The 21,364-nt window shown below is 53.8% G+C and overlaps 1 protein-coding gene and 1 long non-coding RNA gene across 5 annotated transcripts in view; one reads left to right on the top strand and one right to left on the bottom strand.

Annotated features, from left to right (window-relative positions):
* Positions 1-12,571, bottom strand: part of Adgrg1 (adhesion G protein-coupled receptor G1) — a 36,654-nt gene extending 24,083 nt beyond the window's left edge. Inside the window, exons 1-2 of one of the 4 annotated variants that reach the window (XM_075976979.1) lie at positions 5,926-6,041; positions 5,516-5,613 (exon numbers count right to left, since the gene is read on the bottom strand). The gene's annotated coding sequence lies outside the window, so the exon portion shown is untranslated. Of the gene's footprint in view, positions 1-5,515; positions 5,614-5,925; positions 6,042-12,275; positions 12,385-12,433 lie in introns of those variants that run through there. The other 3 variants (XM_075976973.1, XM_075976975.1, XM_075976980.1) reach the window with 3 other exon arrangements.
* A 2,602-nt stretch (positions 12,572-15,173) lies between these two features.
* LOC142852949 (uncharacterized) lies at positions 15,174-20,840 on the top strand. Its single transcript, XR_012911035.1, has 3 exons — positions 15,174-15,363; positions 17,373-17,552; positions 20,494-20,840. It is a non-coding gene; the product is annotated as an uncharacterized LOC142852949 (long non-coding RNA).
* The last annotated feature ends 524 nt before the right edge of the window (positions 20,841-21,364 follow it).

Raw genomic sequence — 21,364 nt, 5'->3', positions numbered from 1 at the left:
TGTCACCTACCACAAGGTCAGAAACCCAGGCTTCCAGACACAGAACCATACCCTGAGAGTTGGACTCAGCTGGGAATGCCCACTCAATGCAGGCCCCAGGGACCAAGGGAACTCATTTTAAAAGAGGAGGGACCACAGAATGCTGCTCAGGACACCAGCCTGGCTATAACCCAGGCATCCCTTCTGAAGCCAGGAAGGTGTTCAAACAGGCCTACATCTAACAGCAGGCAATGTCTAACGGTCACCTTCCCTTGCTATGCCTTTTGCAAAGGGGTCTTCCATCCCTTTCCCCTGTACTTGAAGTTTTAAAGAGAAGTCCCAGATAAATGATGGTGATGCTAACTGTGAAGTCATCTCTCTCGAAGGCTGCAGAACACAGGGAATCTGTTGACCCTTAGTGTCGTCAAAATGGGCTGTCCTCCTGCTACTACTGAGCAGCTATGAGTCAATGAACACAAGCAGTAAACTACTGTAAGATTTCTCCAGCAGACAAGTAACATCTAAGGGGTCATGGGAGCTCTAGGGGTCAAGGTCAACAGTGATATTCTCTAGAAAAAGGAGGACCAGACACCGTAGATGCCAAAGACTGTTGTTCATCATGCAGTTTGTCTGTCTACCATCTTACAGCACCTCTTCTCTCTATACAAGGGTTTCTGTGCACCCGAGAACCCCAGGCGGAGCTCTGAGGAAGACAGACTCAAAGGAGGTGGCTCTTGTATAAAACTGATTGGCTTTCAAGTGCCACATATCAGGGAAGTGTCTGGAAGTAAGGCCTCGGGTCTTAGGAAGCAGGATCAAGTCCCAGACAGCACAGTTCTCAAAGAAGCACCCTCTCAATGGAATATGCAAGGGTGTGGGCTGTCCACCAATTGGATGACATCTTTGATAAGGGGCAGACTGTTGCTCCAGAATAAAGGCTCTGCTATTCCCCCAGAGAAGGTTCCAGAATGGTACCAGTAGAGCACAGCACTTGCAGGTCTGGGAATGATGCACTTAAAATCTCATGGCTCCCTCAACCCTCTCAAGATGCTATTTTCACTCCTGTTTTAAGAGAAAGTCCGGGCAGCAGTGGCGCATGCTTTTAATCCCAGCACTCAGGAGGCAAGCGGAGCTCTGTGAGTTCAAGGCCAGCCGGGGCTAAACAGAGAAACCCTGTCTTGAAAAACCAAAATACCACTAATGATGATGATGAAAACAAGGACAGGGTGGCTAGCACACCTGTCTAAATCCACACAGCTGCTGGCACTGAGATGGACCCAGGCAGCCCCAGAGCCCACACTCCTAACTACTCGTGCACCTGACCCAGGTCACTGCCATAATGGGAGACGGGGAAGGTCTGGGGCAGATGGGGATGAGGCCTGATTTTTCTGAGTCCCAGCAACACGTGGCTACCCCTTTCACTCCCCACATCCCCTCCTAGAGATTCAGGTATCCCATCCTCACCTTACCATAAATAAGACTCAGAGCAAGGAAGTTACTAATTTGGCACTCAGAAGACTGAGGCAGGAGGATCATGAGTTTGAGGCCAGCCTGGGCTACATAGCAATAACCCTGTGTGAAAAACAAAGAGGAGAGGAAGACTGAAGAGGAGGGAGAAGGGCAGAGGAGAGAGGAGAGGGCCTCTGTTCAAGGTCACTCGTCAAGGGTCTGAACTTCGTTGTAATTCAAGCATCCCCAAGTATTTGAGCAGAGCTTCCAGAGGATCCTCAAAGCGGCAGAGTGCTAACTATACATTTGCAGCCCGTGTTGCCCTGTGTTCTGGCAACAAAGCTCACAAGAGACAGGCCTGGTCATTTCCATTTACAGACAAGGAAACTGAGGCCCAGAGAAGCTCCATCTTTGGCAGTGTAAGGAGTCTCTGGTGCTCACCCACTTTCTGCCATGGGAACTGAGAATCCAGGCAGATGTTGCTAGCAGGTAGGAAGGAAGAGGACTGAGGACAGAAGGGCGGGAAGGAGAGGCAGTAAGGACAGTCTTCTATCTTAACATTTTGGAGTCAGAGCAGCTCTGAAAACAGGGAGGGCAGGATGAAGCTATTGGCCACGGGACCATGGATACATCAGGGCACTAGAGCTGGCTTTAGGAGAACCGGTCCCTTAACCCCAGCCCATCTCCCATTATCGTGGAGAGGACTGCCTGCTGATGCTCGATGCTCTGCCAGCTTCTCTCAGTAAGCTCTTATCTCTGCCTGCCTGGAATTGTACTCCACACATCGCCAAGGTCCATGCCAGCCCAGGAGCTTGGTGCCCAACCATGCAAGTCTTCCTGCCGACACACAGAGCTAGTTGGGGCAGGCTGACTCGTTCCAGTGTCCAGCTCCCCCTCAGGCAGTGGAGATAAGAAAAAGTGACGTCTCTGGCTTCGGTATGCCCATCTGTCCAATGGGAGTGAGAGAGAAAAATGCTAACTCCCCAGTGGTGCAAGTGCCATTCTAGACGGTTCATGCTAACTCTGCCACGCTCTGAGCAGCCCCCTAAAGATACGGCTAAAGATGAGAAACAGAGGCACGTGTCTAAGCCCACACAACCAAAAAAGGGTACAGCCAAGGTCTCTTTGAGCAAGCCTGCCTGAATCCCATCACCAATGCATGGGCTTGCCAGTGGCAAGGCATGGGCACATGCCCTCCAACAACTAGCTTAGGACCAGACAAGACCACCTTGCCTCCTAAGAGAGGCAGAAGAAGACAGCAGTGGGACCTGGAGCCCCAGAGATTCAGCTGCCTTGCTGGGGAAGCCTCCTCACCTACATTCCTTGACTCTAAAGAAAGCATTGAGCCCAGCATGGGAGGTTTAGGGTTGCTCCAATCCGGGCTGGGATCCCAGGGAACCTGGAGAGTTTGGAGCACATGGGGCCTGGGACTGTGTCTCAGACCATCTCTCACCAAGTAGACCAGTGGTTTGAGCGGGCTAACCTTAGTCCCTCTCCCCCGTAGCTCAGGCCTGACCTCAGAATCTACAGGCTTCCCCGGGGGCCCCCAGCAATTCCAGATGGGGATGAAGATCCAGAGCCTGGAGAAGGGACAAGCTCTCAGCCGAGCGAGAGATGGCTTGCCAGTGTTCCACCCACTGCCTCTGAGAGGCCCTTTTGTGCCAGCTCTGCCCCACCCCCCATTTGCCATCTGCCAGGACCCTGGAGGCTGGTCACCCTTGGCTGCCGGGTGCGCTCACATGATGCCCCCATCTGATGTGAGTCAGAAGGCAAGGCCACGCTGAGGACCGGGATGGCGGTATGAAGCCCTATTCAATCTTCAAGGGAGGGTGTAACACTGGGGTTTGGGTGCTGTGTTCTCACACTTCCCCCAACCTCCCCACCAGCCAGCACCTCTCACACCCCTCTCAGGGCCCTGCCCCTTCCCCTACTTCTTAGAAGTCCATCCCACATCCCCCGGAGGGCTCAGCATCCACCAGACAGGAGATCATCTACAGAGGCCCCATCCATGGCTGTCCTGCCCAGGCTGCCTTCTTCCCTCACCATGCGGGATCCTGAGTAAGCAGGCCATCCTCACGGACCACACTGCCCTGTCAGAGCTCTGTCTGCTCTCTTCCCTTCCTTTCGGCTGGACTCCCTCAGCCAGGAAGTCATCCCTAAGCCCAAGGCTCAAGCTAGCAGCCAGGGGCTGAGCAGCCAGGGGCTGAGCAGCCAGGGGCTGAGCAGTCAGGGGCTGAGCAGCCAGGGGCTGAGCAGCCAGGCCAGACCCTCAGCACTCATCCTCTGCCCTTCCCGCCCTGTTGCCCAGTCCTCCCGCCATTGCTTCCCCTGCGCGGAAGACTGAGACCCCCTGGCATGACACCAAGCGTGCTGAAGTGACCCACGTCAGACGACAGGACTGCAGCTAGTCCCATGCCTCCAAGCTCTTATCGTTCCCCCAAACTCTTCCCATATTGCATTCTCTGCCATGGACATTCCAGCCATCAGTTCTCAGACACCGTTCCCTCCCCCTTCCCTTCTGCCCAGTTCAGAGCCCAACTCACTCCCCATTTCTTACAGACCCCTAGCTCCTGCCACCTCCTCTGGTCCCTTCATCTCCCTCTGCAGCCACACCCCCTCGCCAGCCTGTCCCTACAGGATGGAGATGCCACCTCAGACACCCTCCTCATCAAAGATAGGACCAGGAGCCTGGCTGGGATTCTTGAAGTCCTCAGCCCATGGGAGGCAAGGTGGCAAGGACCACCCCCTCCCATGCCAATTTAACAATGCAGAGAGAGGCTAGGTAAAGTCGCTTTGACCAAAGCAGGCTGTAACTCAAGTTTCTGGGGCTCCAATAGCAAAGGAAGATACAAGCTAGTCCCAAAAGCTAGTAAAGTCTCTGAACGGGGCAGGGACTGGCCTGAATTCTGGGGACCCTTAGCAGCCTGCAGCTCCAAATGACCCAAGCTGCCCCTTCCCACAGTCTCTGACTCCTGGGGGCCTCGAGGGAGGGGGCCACCTATAAGTTCCAACTGACCTATTTGCCTTATTGCTCGCTGTGCCCCTAGGACCTAAGGGAGCCCTCAGTAGACGCTGAGAGGATGCATAGGTGACTTCTTTGGCCTTCTGAAGAAGGTATGTGATTGTCCCCTCCCATGCCATCCATTCCACACCACAGCTGCTTAAGAGGGAAGGGGGACAAAGGGACTCTGCCCCTCCTCGCCCCACCCCCTCAGTAAAATGAGCCCCTTGGAGGCCCTAACGGTCACCACCAGATGGCTGGTTAGAAAGTGGGGAAAACAGGAACCCTGCCCCCATTTCCTACACCAGGGGAAGGGGGACTAAGGGCCTATCAGGCCCAAGCAGCTGGGGGCCCTGAGCTCTTGTGGTTCATGGGTAAGGAGCTCTTGGCCCCTTGGCTTCACTTCCCAGGACTCTTGGTTCAGGTGCCTCCCGTTCAGACCAGAGGCCGCACCAGGCCTTCCTTCCTGGGTATCAGAGTGTTAGACTGTGCTGTCTCTGTGGCCCTGTTCTGTCCCAAAGGGAAGTGACAGGGGAGGCCAGCTTCAGGGGTACTGTGCTCAGTCCACCACAGTGCCCTCTTCTGGAGCCTGGCTCTCCATCTCTAGACTTGCTGTGTGACCTCAGGCCAGCCGCCTGCCCTCTCAGAGTCTCCCTTTTCCCAACCCTGCAATAGGAGCGGAGATCTCTGTGGCCTAGGCAGGCCTTGAACCTGAGAGCCTCCTGCCTCCGCCTCCCCAGATGCTGGGATTACAGGGGTGTGTGTGTGTCACCCCATCTAGCTGAGAACAGAGAATGAAAGTCCCAAGGCACAGATGCCATACTGCTGGGCCCAAGACTGTATCACTCAAGCCTTGGTTTTCCAGAGGCCCAACGAGGGGCTCCGAAAGTTGGGTTCCATCTGATCCTGTCCCTTTCTCGGCAGCTTTCAGTTTACACACATCTCTATGCTAGAGACCCCCACAGTTGTACTCATCTGAGCTAAGCTGCCCCCCCACACACACACACACAAGATTCCTTTACTTTCTACACTCTCTTCTTAGCAGCCGCCTCTCCTCCCACCTACTGGCCGCCCTTAGTCCCGTACCTGTTGCCAGGCAGAGGGCTCTGGAAGGAGTCAGGCAGCTGGACCCCCTTTCAGGATTCACCTCCAAGGCTGAATCTGCCAGTCTGGGTCTCTCGTGGCTAAGAGCAGGAGAGAGAGCAAGAGCTAGCTAGCAAGTGCACTGGCCGGGAGTAGGGGCAGACTCTTGGCAGCCGGCAGCCCCTCTGCCGCAGTCAGCAGCCTGTGCGGAGCCAGAGAACCAGAGGGAGAGCCGGGACACCCTCCTGCCCTAGCTCAGCTCCTCCCTTCAGGCTGGGGATGAGATGACTGGCTAACTGTGAGTCATGGCTTTCTCAGAGGGAGGCAGGAGGAGGCAGGGCTGACAGAGGTGAGGCAGGGACCCTGGGGGATGCCCATGACTCAGGCCTGGCAAGTGGGAACCTGGGTCTCACCTCTAATCAATCTCAGAACCCCGGTGCCGGTTTCAGGGATGGGAATGAGTTGGGGTGACTGTGCCTTCTCACCCCCTATTACCAAGGTCCCTGGGGGCTGCCCCTCCTGAACTTCTGTCAAAGAAACCAATTTGCCATGGTAACAGGCCACTCAGATGCTGTCCCCTCCTCCAGGCGCAGCCAACAACTGCCCCTTCCTGAAGGCCAGCCGAACCTCCTTGGCAGCAGGCAGCAGTACTGACTGGCAGACTCCTGGAGGAAGGGGGTGTCAGGCCGCTGGCTTGAGGCCATGCTGACCTGTGTCTCTGAGCATCTTCTTCCCAGCAGGAAGCCAGGCCAGAGTTCCTGGCTCTCCGTCAGCGGCAACCTTTCAAAACCCACGTCCTAGACCCTGAGACCCCAGGGACCTCTAGAAATAGTCTGTCTGCTGAGTCAAATGGGAAACTGAGGCCCAGATAAAGAGCCCTTCCAAAACCTCAGAAAGAGCAATTTGGAAATGGGCCAACCCCACCATGCCTGCTTAGGCCGGTCGTCCGTGTTAGCTGTTCCCTCCGCTTTTGAGGTTCGCTGGTCCTGCACAGCCGGGAGTGGGTGAGTGGGAGGTATGGGGGGTAGTGGGATAAGCCTAGGCCTCCAAGGGAAGTCTCCAGTCTTTCCTCTCCATAGGGTGTGAACAAACAAGTCCTGGGTGGCAAGCGCCATGGGGATTTCACAACCTAATGAGGGCAAGCGGCAACAATAACAATAATGGCAGTAATGGACTAATAGCGATCACACCGCGGGCATCCCAGCCTTCCCTCGTGCCTTCTTCACGCTTAATGAGACTCGAGAAATATTCTCCAGGAATGGAGTAAGGAAGGAAGAGGGCTGGGCAGAGGAAGGGAATTAACTTGTTCAAGGTCACACGGCTGGGGAAGCGTTGGGGTCAGGCCGGAGCCCGATGGTCCACCTCACAACAGCACCATTGCGTAAGGCAAGGTGACCACACACAAGCGGGTGGCTTATCCGAGGCTGCACGGTTAAGACATGGGTGGGCCTGTGGCTCTCAGCAAACACCTATCAGGTGCAGACCCTTCACCTCATCATTTCCACCATATCTCCACCGTACAGAAGAGGCTCCAGGGAAAGAGAAAGCAAGGGACTCTTGGCCACACCTTTCAAAGGCTAGAAGCCAGGTATGAACTTAGTGAAGCCAGAGCCCCTGCTCAATATTGAAGGAGAAGACAGGACCGCCAATAAACAGAGAGCCACAGAAGGGCCTTCCAGGGGGACAGCAACATGGGTAGAGAGGTGGGGAGAGCCATTTTTGGAAGGAAATAGAACCTGTTGAAGAAATGGGGCATATGGTAGATGATTTTGAATGCATGGAACTGGAGGGCTCATCAAAGGCACTGGGAGCCATTGAAGGTGTTCGACTAAGGGGTGCCTGTAAGATGAGACAAAGAAAAGCTGGGGTGAAGACTCTCATTCAAGAGACCAGATGCAGGGTTGGGGAAAGTCAATCAGAAAAGGGGGAGGTATCAAAAGCATCTCTGATGTGTATATCTGGGGATGGGGTGCAGATCTGGGAGGTGAGAAAAGGCAGCCCTAATGCCTGCTGGGATGGGAGCCACACATCCTCCATGGCCACTGGAAACATGGTGCCGGGGCTCAGCCATAGAGCTGTGGCTCCACAGGGAGGGCTGGGGGGGGGCTATAGACTGGTGGCAGAGCCAGGGGTGGGGTAGGGGACAGAGGAAGTTGACGGTTGCCCCTTCTGTACAAGGGATGGAGGGGAGGCAATGCTGATGCTGATCTGGAGCCAACTGGCTACAGCAGACTCTGCCAGCTGGTGACTTGGGCAAGCGTCTCTGCCCCACCACCTCTTTGCTGTTGGTTTAGGACAAACATGGCACCTGCTCCCTCGGCACTTAGGAGAGACCTTCAGGGGCACATGAACCCCAGGATACTGAGAGCAAACCAACAGGGCTTGTGCCTGCTGTGGCTGCTGCCTGAGACAAGGCCTGGGCAGAGAGAAAGATGGAGTGTGTGGCTGGTGGAACTTCAGGGGACATTCAGACCTCGCTCTCTTTCTAACCTGCCAGAGAGAACAACAGGTTGCACAAGCCAGCCTCGTGAACAGCAGCAAGCTGTGCCCACCCTTGCCAGGGGCCCAGACAGCCACTGCGTGCTCAGAGATGGGTTTTTACTGGATGAGAAGAGTTCAAGCACAGGTTTCTCTTGCAAGCTCGGTGATCTTGTATATTTTGGAGCACAATGCCCAGCATACAGATGCTGAGTACACACAAGGGTGCAAAGCTCCAGCTAATAAATATCCAGCGTCTCCTCTGTACAACAGGAGCACCCCCCATTTTTCAGAGATAAAGACTGAGGCCCAGAAAGAGGACCTCCCCAAAGCCACTCCACAATCCTATAGCCTGTAACCCGAAGATCGGGCAATACTGTGCTCCCAGACACCTCCCTGCTCCCTTCATTCCCGTGGGAAAGCCTCCTGCCCACAAGCGTGGGGGAAGCCACAGCCCCCGTGATAACGCCACCTCCTGTCACGTAGCCCCAGGGTCCAGCATGCATGGCGGTGCCCATGTGACTCAGCCACCCTCACAAAGGCAGCTGTGTGCCAGTGCCCGGGACAGGCTTTCCCACTGCGGGCCATTCCCTTCCCCTAGCCTGGGAAGAATATGAAAACCAGACTGGTCCAAGATGAGGAGAAAGGGGGCCCCTTTCAACTGTTAAAGCGGGCTGCTAAGCCTCGTGGGGATTCTAGCCTGGGCTTGGGGTTCAAGGACACCCTGCCAGATAAAGTTAAATGAAGGCTAGCCAAAGTATGTAAGTTGAGTCCGCCCAAGCCTGTTTTCTGAGACCTTATTTGGAGTCTACTCCGGCTCCCTGGGGGCGGAGCCAAGCAGAAGCCCGCCTCTATTTACCTGCCTCTATTTTCAAAGCCCTGGGGTTGTGGTCTGGAAGAGTCACACCCCAAATGCTGGCACAAATCTTTTAATCCCCTCCTGGCCACAGCACTGTCCCTCTTCATCCCTACTCCAAACAGTCACTTGCCAAATGTCACACAAGTAACCGGTGCTTTCTCCTACAACCCTGGGAAGGGCCTTTGCCTTATTTACAGTAGGAGAGGGAAGGAGCCCGCCAGCCCAGTGTTTTGACCAGAGCCAGGGTCTGACCTTCAGGCAAGTTCCTTTCCCCAACTCCCTCCTCTTCCTCGTCCCAATGACATTTGACAGCATGCCAAGAAGTGGCCTTGGTCCCTAACATGGACACACTTCCTTTCTCTCTGTGCTCCCCTGGTTCCAGCCTGCAGGGAAGAGGCCACTCCAATGTCCTGTTCCCTAGACAAATTCAGGCTGGCTGGCCTCCAAGGTCACCCCCACTGTCTGCCCTCGGAGGTGGGCATGCCTGAGTGCCCAGCTACCTAAGACACGCAAACTAAACAAGAACCTCCTGTTCGTGTTGTGGCATGACGGAATGTCTGACCCTCAGCTTAGCCACCCCAAGAGCCCTTAGCAGGAGGGCTGAATCCAGCCAGAACATGTTTAGAGAATCAAACTGGCCATGCCCCTGACTCTTAACGTTTGAGCCCAGGGCAAAGATGAGGCACTTCGAACAAGCCCTCACCCGTCCCGCCACACATCTGCCAGTTTGGGCCTGCCTTTCAGGATCCAGAGGCCCAGGGTAAAACGTGAGACCCGACTTATCTCTGAACAGAGGTTCCCTCTACGGCGCAGGTGACCAGGGGAGCTGTCACAATGAGGCCTTCCTGCTTTGCCTCTTCAGGGTGTGACTCTATGCCTTGTGCTCAGGGGAGCCACTGATCCACTCCAAACCTCTCTCTCTCCCTGCTCTGGTACCCCACAGAATTGCCCCAAAGCCCTCCATAACAACCGTGGGAGTCTAGCATCAAATTGCTGGACTTTGACTTCTCTGTGCCTCAGTGTCCTCATATGTAAAATGGGGTGGCATCCTCCTGGGTTTGCTCTTTGGCCTGTGTTGAAGTATATGCTTACGTACATGTCTATGTGAATGCATGTGTGCACATGTGTATGGAGGCCAGAAGTCAACTTCCAGGGTGTGTATCTTCCTCTATCACTCTCTGTCTTATGTGTTAAACATCTTAGGAATTACACTTATTTATTGTGTGTCTGTGTGTGTGTGTGTGTGTGTGTGTGTGTGCGTCTGTGTGTGCATGCACATATGTGCACATGCAAGCCCACATGCAGGTACCAGTGCCTCTGCATGCATGTGGAGGTCAGAGGATAACCTGCAGGAGTTGCTTCTGTCCTTGCACCATGTGGGATCCAGTGCTCTCCCTCGGGTCATCAGACTTGAAGGAAACTGTTTCAGCCTCACTATCTTGCTGGCCTCACATTACTTTTGGAGACAAGGTCCCTCACTGAACCTGCAGCTCATTGATTCAGCTAGATTTGCTGGACAGCAAGCCTGAGACCCTCTCGTCTCTGCCTCCCCAGAGGTAAGGTACAGGCACAAACCACCAAGTTTGGCTTTTTATGTGGTCCTGGGGATTCACACTCAGGTTTTCAGGCTTACATAGTGTGTTACCAGCTGAGCTATCTCCCTAGCCCCATGGATCTGCTCTGAAAACGCCCCCAGTGTGCAGGAACAGAAGGACTTTGATCCTCCACCCCGTCTTGGCCAGAAAGTCAGACTTGGTCTGAGATGACCAGCATCTCTATGCCAGTTCTGCCAACTGTCACACACTTGTGCCCCGTCGATGCTGCCCCTCCCCAGCTCCTGCCCTGTGAGGTTTGAGTGGCAGCTGCCCAGGCTCCAGACTCAGGCCAGCTGTTTCTGATCAAGTAGAGAGGCATTAGCTCATCTGTGCCAAGGCAGGCAAGGGAAGTCCAGAAAGGCTTAGTGACCACCCATAAGGTAGTATAGCAGGGAGCAAATATTGGGTAAGACTTGCTTCATCTTGAGAAAAACACTATGCCAGGTCACCCACTGCCAGAGTCTCCAGGACCGGGATCTGGGCTGTGCTGTCCCTTGTGCCCACATCCTCTTCTCAGTGCAGACACAGCACAGATATGTTGAGGTGTTGACTACGGGAGACTTAGGAATTCCCAAAGCGGACACACTTGTTTCCTCACCTGAGAGCCCAGTAGGCTTCTACCGCTTCCTCCCCATTTCCCTCTCCCTCTCCTTTGAGACAGGGAGTCCATGCTGGCCCTGAACTCGAAATTGACCTGTCTCAGTCACCCTAGTGTGGAGATTACAGACCCGTGTCACCCTGCCTAGCTCCAACTTCTCTTTTGATGCAATTAAGAGCTGTGATCCTGAGTACTTCGTAGACATCCCGCAGAGCACGGGACACCCTAGTCCCAGGAGACCCCGCCCCCAGAACCTCTCACTTTCTGCACACCCTTCTGACCAGCAGCCAGGGAACCTCCCCCCGGGGTCTCCCACTAAGTGCTGGGGCGCAGGTGGTGCAGGATACATAATGGAACGATGGCAGATGCTCATTAGCAGGGGCCCGCCGTGCAGCCCACATGCCTCGGGGAGCCAGGCTGGCAGAGGCAGAGCAGCGGCGCCAGCCACCCACCTTTGTCTGGCTGGCTGGGGGCCCTGAGTTGGGGCTGGGGGCTGGGCACTGGGGCTTTAGAAGCAGCATTTGCTTTCCACCCCCACCATGGCACAACTGGGGCCATGGGTCCAGATAGAAGGAATGCCAGGCTTCCACCAGAGACCATGGCAAGCCCGAGCTTCCTCTCTCTGTCCAGGTGCATCTTTGGTCACCATGTGGGGGAAAGAAGCTGGTAGGAGAGGGGAACCTTCTGCTAGACCCTTGCAGATGGGGTGACAAACCCGGGCTGAGAGGCAAAGGGACCCTTGGCTGGCACAGTAGAAATGGACACACCTGAGCTCTGCCCCTCTGCAGGCTCTCCAGGAAAGTCTGCCTGCCTCCTTTTCCTCCTCAAAGTCAAACAAGTAGGGTGGCCTGCTGCTAAACCGGTTCCCCATGGATCTCAGAAGGAAACAGCTCTGGAAGCACTGGGGACGAAGGCAAAGATGGGGTTCATGCTGCCAGCCCTCATTCACATGCCGGGGTCCAAGCTTCACTCTGGCCCTCACGTCGGTGGTCTCCGTCTAAGCCAAGAGAGACACACCTTACACCTTGGCGGTACGTTCCAGTACCCCCATGTGAACATGCTCAGGCCACACTCTGAGCAGCAAGGAACGACCTCGGATCAGCTAGTGCCTCTAACTCGCTCGTTCCCTGGGAGACACCAGGGATCAGGCACAGGCGAGAAATGCGGAGCTGAGACCAAGGTCAAGTGGGCAGGGCCAGGCTAAGACCTGCCATGTCCGCTGCTCTTTCTTACCTCTGTCTTCCTCTCTGGACAGAAGCCTCTCACCTCCAAGTCTAGGCAGGCCCTTCAATTGACAGCGTCTGCAGCCTCCTCCTCCTCCTAGGTATCCAGTACCTAGTTTGAGCCTGCCTAGGCAGCAGTAACCTTAATCCAGGTGAGGCTCCACCTACCTTCTAGCTTCCGGTGTCTGTAGCCTTCTGACACTCCCGAGTTTTCTGGCGCAGTCTGAATGGTCTTCAGCCTCCCTGGACTTTTGGCATCTCTACCCTGGACAGCATGAGCTGCCTTGTATGAGGCTGGGATCACCCTGTCGCTGGGCTTCAGAGACCTTTCGAGTCTGTCGGAGGCATGCCACCACGCCCCCGCACACCTGCAAACTGCCAGCCCTTTGTGGCTTCTCTCCGCCTCCACTGAGCTGGGGCCCCACCTGAATCCTGCCCCATATCCTGTCTGCAGTGCAGTATAAAGCAGCCACGGGCTGGAGGATGTTGGAGGCCTCCAGGGCTGTGGGTGGAGTTCCTAAAATGTCCTGCTGGACTAAGGTGGAAGCAGGCAGAGGGTAGGGGCAGAGACGGAGCTTCTTCCTAGGGATGGGTAGTGGCAGCTGCCCCAGGTATCTTGGGCAGATGCCAGGGGAGAAGTACAGGCAAGCTTCACCCTGCAATAGAGAGGCCCTGTGCGTACATGTCCCCCCAGCCCCTGCCACCCACCTCTTTTCAATGTTCTTACAGTCAGGCGCCGGTATACAAGGGGTCCTTCTGATGTACACCCACCCCCAGCGCTGAGACCCGCAGGCTGAGCCAGACTTGCCCCCAGGAAGCCAACTCAAGCAGAGGCCAAGCCTCCCAACAAAGTGGTATCCAACACTGTAGAGGGCCAGGGCCGTGGGGGTGTGTCACTCCTTTCGGATTAACCTCGGGGGATCCCCACACTCCATTGTGTTTCCTGCTGTCACCCAGATGGATCCCCCTAACTTTCCTTGTCTATGTACCCTCGCCGTTACCAGAGCAGACCCAGAGTAGGGTCTGGTCTTGACAAATGATGGGTAACTGGTGAGAGAATAAGAAAAGAAGATGGATCGGGGGATGGATAGATGGATGGACTGGAGGAGGGATGCCACACGTGTATGGAAAGCCAACTGCGAACCAAGACTGCATAAGAGAGACAGCTGAACTAAATCCTAAAACCACCCACTAAAATCCCTGGCCTCTCAGAACTGCAGGGATTCAGACCATAAATCAATACACAATAAATATGAAATCTATCCAGAGCTATCAAGATGAGGGGAGTGATAAGGGAGCAGGGCTAGACGGTGGAAAATGATGCTTGAGTTTAGACAGCAGCTGAGGAGGTAGCCTTTGGGGTGCCTGGAGTAGAGCATTCTAGGAGAAGGAAGAAGCTTTGCAAAGGCCCTGAGGTGGGTGAGCCTGGCTTAAGGGCTGAGGAGGAGCTTGCTCACTGCTGTGCAACTGAATGAAAGAGCCAAAGGTAGAGACAAGGCCGCAGAGGAGAAGGGTGGCCAGACAGACAGACGGGGGTCTAGGAAGGACAGGTGTGGTCATGTGTTGCAAGGAGGTGATGTAAGCACCTGCCTGCTGGCAACCGCTCTTTCCGGGCCCTGCTGAGACCCTCAATGCCACCATCACCCCTTCCATATAAGAACCCCTGGCTACCGGAATCCCCTCAGCTACAGTGTGAGCACACACCCCTCTGCTCTGACCAGCACAAGCAGGGTCCCCTGAGCTGAGCAGATAAGGGGTACCAGGGAAGAAGACAGTCACAGAGCGGACCCACACAAAAACCTGACTACAGAGTTTCCCCGTTGTCCTGGAGATATCATCTGCCCTGAAAAGGACACAAAGGGAGTCCCAGTGACTTCCTGCATGGCCACTGGTAACTCCCTCACTTGTGACACCCACGCTTCACATTTTCCCATGTGACCTCGGGGCCCCTGGCATGTGAAGTTACCATCGTTCCCTGTCACTTACTAGCAAGGGCTGGTGCTAGAATCCCAGTCTTGGGCCCTCTTTTGCTGAGTGCACTTGGGGAAGTTGCTTAACCTCTCTGTGACTCAGGTCATCTATCAAGTGGGAAACCCTGCTTTTGCTCTGATTGCCTCTCAAAAATAACAAGAGTTGGGCAGTTCAGCGTGCCTGGCAGTGCAGGTGCCTGAGGAACATTTGTGAGTCTGAAGGCCTGGTCTCCTGGCAACCCAGATCATCCTCTGGGATAGCCTGTTAAGAACACGAAAAGTCACAAGACTGTGTCCAGGTCTCAGACCTGCCAGCTGCAGAGATGTTTGTAACCACCATGATCCAGGCCTGAGACAAAAGCAGGCTCTGTCTGGATCACACTGACTCCCCTGCTCATCCTGGAAGGAGAAGCCACCTGGTGTTAAGGGGTAGGCTACTCCCAAACAAGGCAGAGTGGGGTCCAAGAACAGGCCTGAAGTCACACCCAGGCAGATGGTCTCCAGAATCTGTCCTAAACCCACCACTACCCATTGGAAATAGAGAAAATATGGGTCCCTTCCCTTTCAGGCACTTGAGGGACAGGGTGAGAAGGTCCCCAGGTCTGTACCCCATGCTTTGAAGCTAAGCTTCCACATTCCTTCTCAGAGCTGGTGAGGCCCATAAGGCCAGGGCGTGAATTCCCATCTCTGTGGAGAGCCCTGGTTGAGCCGTGGTTGAGCTCACCTTGGGCACTGAGAAGGGACTTGCTTCACCTGTGGTGACGACTGTGCTTCCTAGTCACAGATTAACTGACTTGGGCCATTCGTTTTTCACTAGTTCCTGTATTTATCCACTGAGCTAATATTTGCCTAGTAAGTACTAAGTGTGGGGCCTCTGTTTCAGAAAACAAACACCCCCAGCAGCCAGTGGAGATGGTGAGGCCAGGGCCCGGGTGTGTACTGCCTGGAGCCCGGCTCCACCTGCTGCTTTGTCCCCTGGCTTAGCCTCAGTCCACGTGCACAGCGGTGTGAGAGGCACCTGTCCCTGCCGTGAGGATCCCATGGGAAGATGCTAAAGCCCCCTGGACAATGGCTGACACATGTTTCTGTGCCCCATAAATGTCCCCCATCCCCAGTGCAGAGCAGAAGGTAAGTCACCGACATCTGGCCGGCAGCCTTTTATGTGCTCAGTGCTGTTCCTGCTGTTAATGACCTGGCAGAAGTCATTCTTCATGGCAGCGTGAGTGTGCAAGGTCACTGCTCCAGAGCACACCCCAGCAGCATCCTGGGTAGCCTTCCAAGCCTTGCAGAAAGCAGATGGGAAGGATGGAGAGCAGACGACCTTGCCTAGGCCTTGGTAAATCCGTAGCAAGCCAGGAGTGATGACTGTCATCCTGGCAAGAGGCTGGGTTAAGGGGACGGAGAGTTCAAGGCCAACTGGGTTGTGCCGCAGACTCTGACTCCGCTAGGTCTCAGTGAGGTCATTCTCAACTTTGTGTCCTCTGGTCACAGTCAAGGCTAGCCTTCTAGGTTCTTCCACACAGCGTCACCCACCTGTGTCCAGTCTAGAGACAGGAAACCTCGCTGCGGTCTGAGTGGTTGCCACGCAGTAGTACTTCAGTTCTTTGAAGCTGGAGCCTTTCTCTGACCCTTAGTCAGTAAGGGAGAATAAGAGGTCCATCCCGAAGTGTTCTCCAGAGAGTGGCAGGAGAAGATGGGGTGGGGGGGACTTTTGGAAGACACACTCATGCCAGCAGATCCAAGGGCAATATCTGTCCCCATTTTATAGATGGAGATACTGAGAGCAGGCAAGAGAAATGCACAGCTCCACTGTGAGTCAGTACCATTGGGCCACGTCCTCAATGTTCCGTGACACTGCTTTGGAGTGGCCCTGTCCCTTGAGGTGACGTCTGAGTCACATCTCCAGCCCCCACCCCCACCTCAGCCTGGAGATAGCACTCATGGTGAGCCCACTAGACAGACACAGGAAACTGGGGGAAACCAAATGTCACATATGGGCTTCCAACAGAGATGCATCGAGGGGAGTTAGCACTGAGAAAGGGTTTCACCCACACAGGGGACTCACTTCCCACCCCTCCTCTACCAGGGAAACTCCACCTGCCCTCTCCTGGCACCCTACCCACCCATAGGAAGTTAGTCTTTAACCCTAGCAACCCCATGGCCCCGCATTCCTTTACCTGTAGGAGTGTTCAGAGGAGCTCCCTGGACCACTTTTGAGCACCAGGTCGCTTCCAAACACTGCATTTGGATTGCATTAGGGTTTGTGGACCAGGAGGCTGAGACCAAAATGTAACTGCATTGCCCAACGGGGCCAGCAGCATGTTCTGAATGGACTACTGGTCCCTGGCTTATCTACATCATCAAGTTTCATATCTGATGTATTTCATTTGTTCATCCAACATTTTCCAAGTGTCAGGCTGGTCTCTGTGGGGCCAGACAAACATTATGCATGTTTTTAGGGTACTCGTGCCTTGATGAGGAAGTCAGGTACAGAATTTTAAAAATTAGAGAAACCCCATAAATATAAGAAAAATATTTACATATAACATAAAGGAGTGGTCATAGAGTGTATGAAATCATGAACACATGTTACCTAGGAAACCAGGGAAGCCCTCTCAGAGGAGGGAAAGAGACAGCGGCCCTGAGAAGAGTGGACCCAAGGCACGTGGGATGACTCAGAAGGGGCGTGAGGACAAGTGTAGGGAAACTGAAGGCTGGTGAGCATGGGGGGAGCTGGGGAGAGGACCACTCCCTCCCGGGAGAGACACCAACTCCAGTCACTCAGGGAAGCTGGAAGGCAGGCGGCCTTAGGCCTAGCTGTCCTGAGCATGCCAGAACTGGCCACTCTGCCCTGAGTCGGTGCAGAACTAGGAGAGGGTAACGACAGGCTCTAAACATTGTTCCGGCCTGAATGGGTATTTTCATTTACACTAAGTGGGATGAAACCTGGCGGAACTGTCCTCTGTTGCCAGCAACACACTTCTTTTCCTGAGTCAAGATTCTAGGTTGCTTGGACGATCATGTCACTGTTTCTGTTGTCAGTCATTATTCCTGATGACGGTGGTGGCTAAAGACCTGGCAGTCACCAAATGTGCCTTATTTAACATTCTCTCCTCCACTTCCTTGAATTCATCCAGATGATCGGCGAGCTAATGGCCGCAGCCTAATTCCAATCTCCTTCAGATTCCCATACCTTAGCTCCTCACAGACAGCTTGAGCAGACCAAGCTTGGACCTCAGAACCAAGGAAGATGAGGGGGGCTCAGCATTCTACAGGATTGCCCATATCCATGTAGTAGATGTCACCAACCTCAAGAGGTAGGTATGAGTCTGCCAGGGAATTAATTGTAACAAAGTACCAAAGACTGAGTAGTTTAAGGAGCCGGAATGGGTTCTTGGTTCTGGAGTCCAGAAGTTGAGGATTAAAGTTTCAACGGGGTGAGTTCCTTCTGAGGGCCCCAAGGGCCTTTACACAATTCTTCCTGGCTTCTGGTGGATGAAGGCTATCCTTGACACTCCTGGGCAGGGTAGCATTGCTAGATCTCCACCTCCCCCTTCCCTGGATGGCTGTCTGGGCCCACTTTCCCTGTTTTAAAGGGCTTGACCCTAAGAGCCTCCAGCTAAGTTGATTAAATCTGGAATGATCCTGTCCACACACGCGTCATGGCATCTCATGCTCAGGTTTGTGAACCTTGATTCCCATGACAAAGAAAGCAAAGAAAGCCAAGAACTGAACCACAGGGACAGATTATAGCCAGGTGTAACCATTAGAAAGTGCTACTTTGTGGGGCATAGTTGCACACGTCTTTAATCCCAGCACTTGGGAGGCAGAGGCAGGAGGATCTCTGTGAGTTCGAGGCCAGCCTGGTCTACACAGCGAGTTCTGGGACAGGCTCAAAAATACAGAGAAACCAGAAACCCTTTTTGAAAAACCAAAATCAGAAAAAAAAGAAAAAAAGAAAGAAAAGAAAAGGAAGTTTAGAGCTCTGAGTATTTACTACTTTGTAATTTTGTTTGTGTAATTTCATTCCTCTTCCCTCCTTTTCCCTCCCCCATCTCTCCCCCTCCTCCCCACTTCCTTCAGCCTCTTTGTGCCATCTGGTCCCAATCTTCCAGTCTCAAGCAATCCTCCTGCCTCATCCAACCAAGTAGTTGGGACCACAGACACATGCCCAGCTTTAATTCTATAAGCCTGTGTTACTGGAGACAGAACCAGGACCTCATGCATGCTAGGCATTCGCTCTACCGCTGAACTCCCTCCAATTCCTATGATTTCACAGCAGCTGTTTAACAGCCAAGCCACGGATGGTCCAAACATTTCACAGTCTTGTCCACCAGCACAGACAGTTAGACATTTACCACTGGCGTCCTCCCCTCAGCTTATCCTAGGTCCCCAGCTGGCTTCCCAGGGGCTTAGGTAAGAGCTGGGTCGCAAAGTGGGTTTGAGTCTTCCGTATGTCCTCTGAGGTCTCCTCATCTCGAGAAGACCCCGAGGAAGGGATACTCTGGTAACAATGGGCTGTGACAGGGCCGTCAGGCAGACCAGCAAAGAGCTACCAACAGCCTACACATCCGGCACCAGGAAAACACTCGCCCCAGTTTTCACCTTGAAAGTGACCAGCTGGTTTATTTTGTCCCTGGTTGTCCTTGCCTGGAAAGTTCTGCATTCTAAGAATCTGCTTGGTCCTAGGCAAACCCAGACATTGGTCACATGATCATCTGTGTGGCCACAACAACACGATGCTTAGTATCGTGGTACACCCAGTAGAGAACACAGAGAATACAAAGGCTGTGTCTTCACTGGTCTCAAGAGCATTTCTCCTCCAAGGCAGAGCTGATACCCAGGGACCCTGGAAAGTTTCTACATAGCAAGAATTAGAGTATTTGAGCCAAGCCTGAGGATGGCAGAGGTATGGAGCAAGGAGAGACATTCTGAGAAGTAATGGCCAGACCCTGGAAGTGGGTTCAAGTGACCTTAAGGAGGTGACCTACCACCGGGTACCTCAGTGTTTCCATCTAAGCATGTCCTTCCACCATGGCAGTGCCCTGCTTCTCACAAGCTCTCAGGCAATGCCGTCGGGGTGCAGAACCATTGGGCTAGGGCTGTGGGTGCTTTTTCAAAACCACTTTAAAATTATTTCCACTGTGGTATGCAAATGATGTTTGTTGAAACAAAACTCCAGAGTACCTAGGTACGTGGCCTATCTAGAGGCGGAAACCAGATGTGGGGTTGTGGTAGGCGATGCAGTGAGGGCTAAACCCAGTTCTGAAACATCTCATTCCTTGAAACAGCTGACTCAAAAGGGAGCTGGGTCTCCCCAAGGCTAGACCAGCCCAGGCCATAACTGAACCCCAGCGGGGCTGGAGAAATGCAAGGCCTGCAGCCCTGCTCCAATATCCCAGAGAGCATTTGTGTTTTCAGAGCCTCCCAGCGCACGGCTGCTCAGTCTCAACGCCACAGCCTGACAGCAGCTGTTCACACCACAGCCTGACAGTGGCCATTCACACCACAGAAGCTTTAGCACCACGGTGCTGCCATAGCCACAGAGGAAAGAACCTACAGCTTAGACAGATCTGGGGGCCACAAGGGTTAAAGATCTTCGCTTTCCCATTTGTCCTGAGTTCACATTGCATCTGGTTGTTAGGAGAGCTGACTTGGTGGTCATCACTCTCAAGGGCCTCACCTTGAGTCCTGAGGAAGCCAACTCTGTTATCTCTGAAGATGAGACTCAGAGCACGAATGTCTAGAAAGTGACGGAATCCAGATGGGAGCCCAGGCCACCACTCTCGCCTACCTGTTTATCCTCTAGGATACCCTTCCTCCCAGGCACAGAAGCTCCTGGCTGGGCCTGGGGTGTCCTGTGCTGAGATCTTCCAGGGACCTGTTTCCCTAACCTCAGTTTCTTTGTCTCTGGGTGGTGGCCACTGTACTGGGGCAAGAATTACAAACTGTGGCATCCATGGGCCAGGCAACAAAGTTGCCAGTGCAGGGGGAATGGGGCAGGCAGGAGGGGAGGAGATGAACCGGAGAGCACAGCCCCCCAGCAGCAGGGCCCAGCTCAGAGAAAAGACACTAGCAAATACGAGACAGTATGATCGGGTCCTCAGTCTTTGCCATATAAACTAGAGATGTGACTGTTGCGTGAAAAATCCCGATCATTGAAAGTCCGGCCGTGGTGGGAGGGTGGAAAGCCTTTGGAAGTCACATGAAACCCGTCCAAAGTCAGAGCCCAGTTCTGACTTCAGATGAGTTCTACAGTCTGTGTGGATGCGGGTTGCTTCATGCCATTGCAGCGGACAGAGTCCCCGCGTTTCAGCTGGGCCCAAACATCCTTGCGAGGTCACCTCGTAGTTAAGGGTGTTCACATGACTGAACCCTGAACGATAGGTGGCCACTGGAAGCCGAGTCTGCACTACTGGGCTCCCCACTCCTGAACAGATGGTCTGGGCAGTGAGAGGGCTCAGGTCAAAGCAGCTGCTACCACTGACAACCTGGCTTGATCCCTGGGGCCCACACAGTGGAAGGAGAGAGCCACCTCACGTACGTTGACCTCTGACCGCTACATGCCCATGGTATGTGTGACCAAATACATACACACACAATAAATAAACAACAAACAAATAAATAAATATTTTTTAAGTTTTCAAAAGAAGTGTCAAGCCGCATATTCCTGTCCCCCACTTGCCCGTCTGAATAGAACACATGCTACTGGCCATAAACCCAGATGAAAGTCATATCCTGGGGTTGAGAGCAAAAGGAGGATGTGTATCCGGTGCCCTGCATGGCCATACTCACCCTGAACAGCCCAGACCATTCCCTGACTGATGATTACCCTGCCGCTGTTAGTGCGTAGCCATAGCAACAATCCACCTAGCGCGGGTGGGAGAATCTCCCTCGGCTGTCATATTTGTTTCTTTTTATTTAATTTTCGTGGTGCTGGGGATAGAACCCAGGATTCTATCCTGTGTGTGCTACACAAGTACTTTACCCCTGAACCAGTCACAGTTCAGAATTTCAAAACCAGAATCCTTTCTGCTGCCCACATACCCATTGTAAAGGTCAGGGTGCCGAGGCTCGGAGTTAATAAGAGTCTCTCTATGCTCAGACCCACATACAGGACCTATGCTCT

This window comes from Microtus pennsylvanicus, chromosome 6, assembly GCF_037038515.1.
Source record: "Microtus pennsylvanicus isolate mMicPen1 chromosome 6, mMicPen1.hap1, whole genome shotgun sequence".
NCBI classification, from domain to species: domain Eukaryota; kingdom Metazoa; phylum Chordata; class Mammalia; order Rodentia; family Cricetidae; genus Microtus; species Microtus pennsylvanicus.
Note: the sequence above shows the minus strand (reverse complement) of the source record. Positions and strands in the feature narration are given on the sequence as shown.